Here is a 7723-nt window from a genome sequence, read left to right as displayed (position 1 = left end):
TTTTTGAGACAGAGAGAGACAGAGCATGAACGGGGGAGGGGCAGAGAGAGAGGGAGACACAGAATCGGAAACAGGCTCCAGGCTCCGAGCCATCAGCCCAGGGCCTGACGCGGGGCTCGAACTCACGGACCGTGAGATCGTGACCTGGCTGAAGTCGGACGCTTAACCGACTGCGCCACCCAGGCGCCCCTGTTCTCAGTTTTTAACAGTCTCTTATGCTTTGGCTCTCTCCCACTCTAACCTCTTTTTTTTTTTTTCCTTCCCCTCCTCCATGGGTTTCTGTTAAGTTTCTCAGGATCCACATAAAAATGAAAACATATGGTATCTGTCTTTCTCTGTATGGCTTATTTCACTTAGCATCACACTCTCCTGTTCCATCCACATTGCTACAAAGGGCCATATTTCATTCTTTTTCATTGCCACGTAGTACTCCATTGTGTATATAAACCACAATTTCTTTATCCATTCATCAGTTGATGGACATTTAGGTTCTTTTCATAATTTGGCTATTGTTGAGAGTGCTGCTATAAACATTGGGGTACAGGTGCCCCTATGCATCAGTACTCCTGTATCCCTTGGGTAAATTCCTAGCAGTGCTACTGCTGGGTCATAGGGTAGATCTATTTTTAATTTTTTGAGGAACCTCCACACTGTTTTCCAGAGTGGCTGCACCAATTTGCATTCCCACCAACAGTGCAAGAGGGTTCCCGTTTCTCCACATCCTCTCCAGCATCTATAGTCTCCTGATTTGTTCATTTTGGCCACTCTGACTGGTGTGAGGTGATATCTGAGTGTGGTTTGATTTGTATTTCCCTGATGAGGAGCGACGTTGAGCATCTTTTCATTTGCCTATTGGCCATCTGGATGTCTTCTTTAGAGAAGTGTCTATTCGTGTTTTCTGCCCATTTCTTCGCTGGATTATTTGTTTTTCGGGTGTGGAGTTTGGTGAGCTCTTTATAGATTTTGGATACTAGCCCTTTGTCTGATATGTCATTTGCAAATATCTTTTCCCATTCCGTTGGTTGCCTTTTAGTTTTGTTGATTGTTTCCTTTGCTGTGCAGAAGCTTTTTATCTTCATGAGGTCCCAATAGTTCATTTTTGCTTTTAATTCCCTTGCCTTTGGGGATGTGTCAAGTAAGAAATTGCTGCGGCTGAGGTCAGAGAGGTCTTTTCCTGCAGAAGCATGCATTTTTAAAAGCATTGTTTTATAAAACGGTGGTCATAGCGTCTCTCTTGCATCCTGTGATCACCACTGCACAACACCTTATAGAGAACCCTCCCAGTATTCTGGTTGAGCTCCACTTCATTCTTTTAGTAAATGGTGGAAGAATTCCCCAATGTGGAGGTGCCACTGATGAGCCTTCACTTCGTGTTCAGCTTTTTGCCCTGTGAAGTCACACAATGAACCTACTTGTTTACCCTTGTGGTCTTGAACCCATATCCTTACATATGGATGTCTGTACCTGACAGGGTCTCAGGAGTCCAGCTACCAGTGAATTCATTCATTCTTTTTTTTTAAATTTCTTTTAATGTTTATTTATTTTTGAGAGAGACAGAGAGAGAGAAATCATAAGCAAAGGAGGGGCAGAGAGAGAGGGGGCACAGAATCTGAAGCAGGCTCCAGGCTCCAAGCTGTCAGCACAGAGCCCGACGTGGGGCTCGAACCCACAAAACATGAGATCATGACCTAAGCCAAAGTCGGATGCTTAATTGAGCCACCCAGGTTCCCCTACTCATTCATTCTTTTAAGAGGTGTTGCCAGATTTCTTTCCAAAAAACTGGAAGAGGAAGGAAGAGTCAAGGAGAGGACAGCAAGTGTGGACAAGATGCTTACCCTGTGAATTTAAATTGTGTGGATTGTTGGGACCTCATCAAAACAAAAAGCTTCTGCACAGTGAAGGAAACAATCAGCAAAACTAAAAGGCAACTGATGGAATGGGAGAAGATATTTGCAAACGACATATCAGATAAAGGGCTAGTATCCAAAATCTATAAAGAACTTATCAAACTCAACACCCAAAAAACCAAATAATCCAGTGAGGAAATGGGCAAAAGACATGAATAGACACTTCTCCAAAGAAGACATCCAGATGGCCAACTGACACATGAAAAAAAATGCTCAACATCACTGATCATCAGGGAAATACAAACAAGACCACAATAAGATATCACGTCACACCTGTCAGAATGGCTAACATTAACAAGCAACAACTGATGTTGGTGAGGATGCAGAGAAAGAGGATCTCTTTTGCATTGCTGGTGGGAATGCAAACTGGTGCAGCCACTCTGGAAAACAGTGTGGAGGTTCCTCAAAAAACTAAAAATAGAACTACCCTACGACCCAGCAATTACACTACTAGGCATTTACCCACGGGATACAGGTGTGCTGTTTCAAAGGGACTCATGCACCCCCATGTTTATAGCAGCACTATCAACAATAGCTAAAGTATGGAAAGAGCCCAAATGTCCATCGATGGATGAATGGATAAAGAAGATGTAGTATACACACAGTAGAGTATTACTCGGCAATCAAAAAGAAAGAAACCTTGCCATTGGCAACTACATGGATGGAACTAGAGGGTATTATGCTAAGTGAAATTAGTCAGAGACAGACAAATATCATATGACTTCACTCATATGAGGACTTTAAGACACAGAACAGATGAACACAAGGGAAGGGAAGCAAAAATAATATAAAAACAGGGAGGGGGACAAAACATTGGAGACTCTTAAATATGGAGAACAAACAGAGGGTTACTGGAGGGGTTGTGGGAGGGGGGGATGGGCTAAATGGGGAAGGGGCATTAAGGAATCTACCCCTGAAATCACTGTTGCACTATCTGCTAACTTGGATATAAAATAAAATAAAATAAAATAAAATAAAATAAAATAAAATAAAATAAATTGTGTGGATTGAATGAGGGCACAGGTACAGGGTAATGACCAACCCAGTTTATATTATTATTACTTCTTCTAAAGACTGGAGGCACCCCAGGTGACCGTCTGGGCCTCTGTGGAGGGACTCTATTCACAAGGTGTGCAAAGTGGTCCTCCATGATTGTGCATCTGGGGGTTTAGAAAGGAAGGTCAGAGCCATGAAGAGTACAGGCTTGGGGGTCAAACCGACCTCACCTCAAGTCCCCACTTTACCCCTTTCCACTGTGGGATCTTGGGCAAGTTACCCGACTTCTCAGCTTTAGTTCCCTCATCTGCAGAATGGAGATAATGGTGTCAGCCTCAGAGGGTGGCTGTGAGGAGGAAACATCTAGAAGGCCCTGAGCAGAGTGCCTGATGCTCTGTATAGGTGACACTGTTTCTCAAATGCCTTCCCCACAGCCTCCTCTCCATGTGTGCCCCCGCGGATGAAAGCCTGCTGAAGCAGGGATTGTATCGGACTCACCTTTGCATCTTTACATATCTAACCCCTAACTTGGTTTTCCTTCCTACCAATGACCACAAGGCCTTTTGCACAGTTAAACCAGCACTGATGAAAAGTAAGAGCAATGACAATTTGTTACTATGGAGAATTACGGGCTCACACCAAAGTAGAAAGACTAACAGAACGAATACCCGTGGTCCACCACCAAAATTCAACGTTGTCACCACGGCCAAGATAACCTTTGGCCGTCCATCTCTCAATCACTCATTCTCTCCACCCCCTCCAGGGAGTGAATGTTAAAGTGAATCCCAGATATCGTATCATGTCAACTGCGAATATTTGTGTGTCCTCCAGATAACAGTTCTCCAAGTGTGATCTGGACACCCCTGAGGGTTTTCTTATCAGGAGGGTTTTCTTACCAGGTCAAAACTATTATTATAATAATATTAATACACTGTTCGTCTTTTCACTCTCATTTCCTCACGAAGGTACATTGGAGTTTTCTGACACGGACTGAATGCAGTGGCAGATCTGACAAGCCAGCTGTCTTGAACTAAACCCACATGAAAGAGAGTTGCAAAGTTTGATGAATCTGTTCATACAAATATAAGACAATGCCAATCTATTTTTTTTGTCTTCGAATATATACTTCTTTTCTATAAAAATAAGTTTGGAAACATATTTATTTAAACATGTATGCTTATGTTGTTGCTTTCTTAAAAGAATCAAATGGATATTTTAAAAATTTGTCAGTTTTGGGGCACCTGGGTGGCTCAGTTAATTAAGTGTCTGACTTTGGCTCAGGTCATGATCTCACGGTTCGTGAGTTTGAGCCCCACGTTGGGCTCTCTGCTGTCAGCGCGGAGCCCGTTTTGGATCCTCTAACCTCTCTCTGCCTCTCCCTGCTCATGTGCTCTCTCTTTGTCTCTCTCAAAAATAAGTAAACATAAAAAAGTGATTTAAAAATCTTTTCAGTTTTAATTTCTACTATAGAGAAACATCTATTTCACATAAAGAAAAGCTCTGGGGGGGGGTCCTCAATACTTTTTTAATGTTTTAATTGAGATTTAATCCACATACTAAAAGATTCACCTTTTTAAAGTATATAATTCAGTAGGTTTTAGTGTATTTATGAGGTTAGGCAATGGTCACCACTAGCTAATTCTAGAACATTCTTACCATGCTATAAAGAAACTCCATTAACTGTTACCAGTGAGCCTCCATTCTCCCCTCTCCCCATCATCCCCTTTCTGACTCCAACTTGTTTCTTCTAGACATTTGATATAAATGAAATCTTTTGTGTCTGGCTAATTTCACTTAGCATGTCTTCAAGGTTCATCCATATTGTAGCGTGGGTGAGAACCTCATTCCTTTTTATACCTGAATAATATTCCACTGCACGTATATACCACATTTTGTTCATTTATTTATCAGTTTATGGACTTTGGGGTTGTTTCCTCTTCTGGCTATCAGGAATAATAATGCCACCGTGAACATCTGTGTCCAAGTTCTTGTAAGAATCCTTGTTGTTAGTTCTCCAGGCTCTACACCCAGGAACAGGATTGCTGAGTCATGTGTTGAACTCTGTGTTAACTCTACACTTAACTTTCTGAAAAACTGTCAAATTGCTTTCCACAGCAGCTGCATCATTTTACGTTTCAACCACCAATGTATAGGCGTTCCAATTCTCCACAGGTTTCCCCAAATTTGTTATTTCCAGCGTTCTTGATTCTAGACATCTTTGTGAGTATGACTCTCATTTTTAGAAGTGTAAAGAGTCCTGAGACTGAAATTTTTTTTAATTTTTTAATGTTTTTTATTTATTTTTGAGACAGAGAGAGAAAGAGCATAAGCTGGGGTGGGACACAGAGAGAGAGCAAGACACAGAATCCAAAGCAGGCTCCAGGCTCCAAGCCATCAGCACAGAGCCCAATGCGGGGCTCACACCCACAAACTGAGATCTTGACCTGAGCCAAAGTCGGACGCTTAACCGACTGAGACACCCAGGTGCCCCAAGACTGAAAGTTTAAAGAATTGCTTTTCTAGCTTGGAATGCAAGCTGGTACAGCCACTCTGGAAAACAGTATGGAGGTTCCTCAAAAAACTAAAAATAGAACTACCCTGCAACCCAGCAATTGCACTACTAGACATTTATCCAAGGGATACAGGTGTGCTGTTTCGAAGGGACACATGCACCCCCATGTTTATAGCAGCAGCACTATCCACAATAGCCAAAGTATGGAAAGAGCCCAAATGTCCATCGATGGATGAATGGATAAAGAAGATGTGCTATATATAACACACACACACACACACACACACACACACTGGAGTATTACTTGGCCGTCAAAAAGAATGAAATTTTGCAATTTGCAACTACATGGATGGAACTGGAGGGTATTATGCTAAGTGAAATTAGTCAGAGAAAGACAAAAATCATATGACTTCACTCATATGAGGACTTTGAGAGACAAAACAGATGAACATAAGGGAAGGGAAGCAAAAAATATATAAAAACGGGGAGGGGGACAAAACAGAAGAGACTCATAAATATGGAGAACAAACTGAGGGTTACTGGAGGGGTTGTGGGAGGGGGGATGGGCTAAATGGGTAAGGGGCACTAAGGAATCTACTCCTGACATCATTGTTGCACTATATGCTAATTAATTTGGATGTAAATTTTTAAAAATAAAAAATAAAACAAGTTAAAAAAAAAGAATTGCTTTTCTAGCACAGAGCTTAAAAAAATAAATAGAATAACATGGTCAGCCTAAAAATTACCAACAATTCCATACAAATGAGTAATACCAGGGCAACCAAGTCTGCCGGACAGACCCAGTTTATACCTTCGGACCCTTTCATTTTCAACATTCCCTGTTCATATGACAACTTATGTGAACACCCTAATAACGAGTCTGTGTTCAAATTTCCCCAATTTCATATTATATACAATATTTCATATTATATACAATATTTCATATTATACATGATATTTCATATTATACATGATATTTCATATTATATACAATATTTCACATTATAGACAATATTTCATATTGTATATAATATTTCATATTCAAAAATGAAGGCTGTCTTTTGGCTCACTGGAAGCTTGGTAGGATTATAATTTTTAGGGTAATGTTTTCTAATTGTAGATGATTTAAATGTCAATCTTATAAATTGCTTTCTTTTGATTCTATTTATAAGTGTGCTCTTGTTTTAATGTTTTTGTTATTGTTAACAAACCCATTTGAATAATCCAGAATGACCAAAGAATTTTTTTTTTTTTTTTGTCTTTCTTCTTGGACTTGGTACAGTAATTTTGATTTCTTTTTCCCTTTTAGTTTTATTGCTATTTTCTTTTTTTTTTTTATAAATTTTTTTTTAACGTTTATTTATTTTTGAGACAGAGAGAGACAGAGCATGAAGGGGGGAGGAGCAGAGAGAGAGGGAGACACAGAATCAGAAGCAGGCTCCAGGCTCTGGGCCATCAGCCCAGAGCCCGACGCGGGGCTCGAACTCACGGACCGTGAGATCGTGACCTGAGCTGAAGTCGGACCCTTAACCGACTGAGCCACCCAAGCGCCCCTTATTGCTATTTTCAAAGTGACTCTACAATAGCTCTAATGGTAGTCTGAAAGAATTCTAAATCTTAGGATAGTGTTTTATAAATGTACATTTATATAAATGTGAATCCTGCTACTAAATTATATCCTCCTAATTTGATTTCTAGGGAGTCTAGACGTGTCATTGCTACTTCACAAATCTCTTCTGTTGTTCCAGAAACACTGCCAATTTTTTGTTTCTCCTCTAAAGTAATTTTGAATTGTCTTTCATTTGGTTTCACTGCTACAGTCAAGTGATCATACTCAGATGGAAATTGGATAGAATTATAATTCTTAAGATGGTGTTTTAGAAGTGTAATTTATTTGATAGTAAATTTCATGAGTAAACCGTTTCCTTTTCTTTACTAAGTAGTATAAGACTTGTATTTCATTTGTTGCCATGGTAAAACACCCATAACGTGAATTTGAGTAAGGGTTTTACTATGAAGTCCCACAATTGGAGATAATTGGAACTCAACATTTATCTCTGATACCAAGGGTTGAATTTACTCTGTGTATACGACCAATGTGTTTGACTAAATAAATCTTGATTAAAAAATACTAAGCTAAGGGGCGCCTGGGTGGCGCAGTCGGTTAAGCGTCCGACTTCAGCCAGGTCACGATCTCGCGGTCCGTGAGTTCGAGCCCCGCGTCAGGCTCTGGGCTGATGGCTCGGAGCCTGGAGCCTGTTTCCGATTCTGTGTCTCCCTCTCTCTGCCCCTCCCCCGTTCATGCTCT

The sequence above is a fragment of the Panthera uncia genome, chromosome B1, assembly GCF_023721935.1.
Source record: "Panthera uncia isolate 11264 chromosome B1, Puncia_PCG_1.0, whole genome shotgun sequence".
Classification (NCBI taxonomy): domain Eukaryota; kingdom Metazoa; phylum Chordata; class Mammalia; order Carnivora; family Felidae; genus Panthera; species Panthera uncia.
This window is presented reverse-complemented; position numbering follows the sequence as displayed.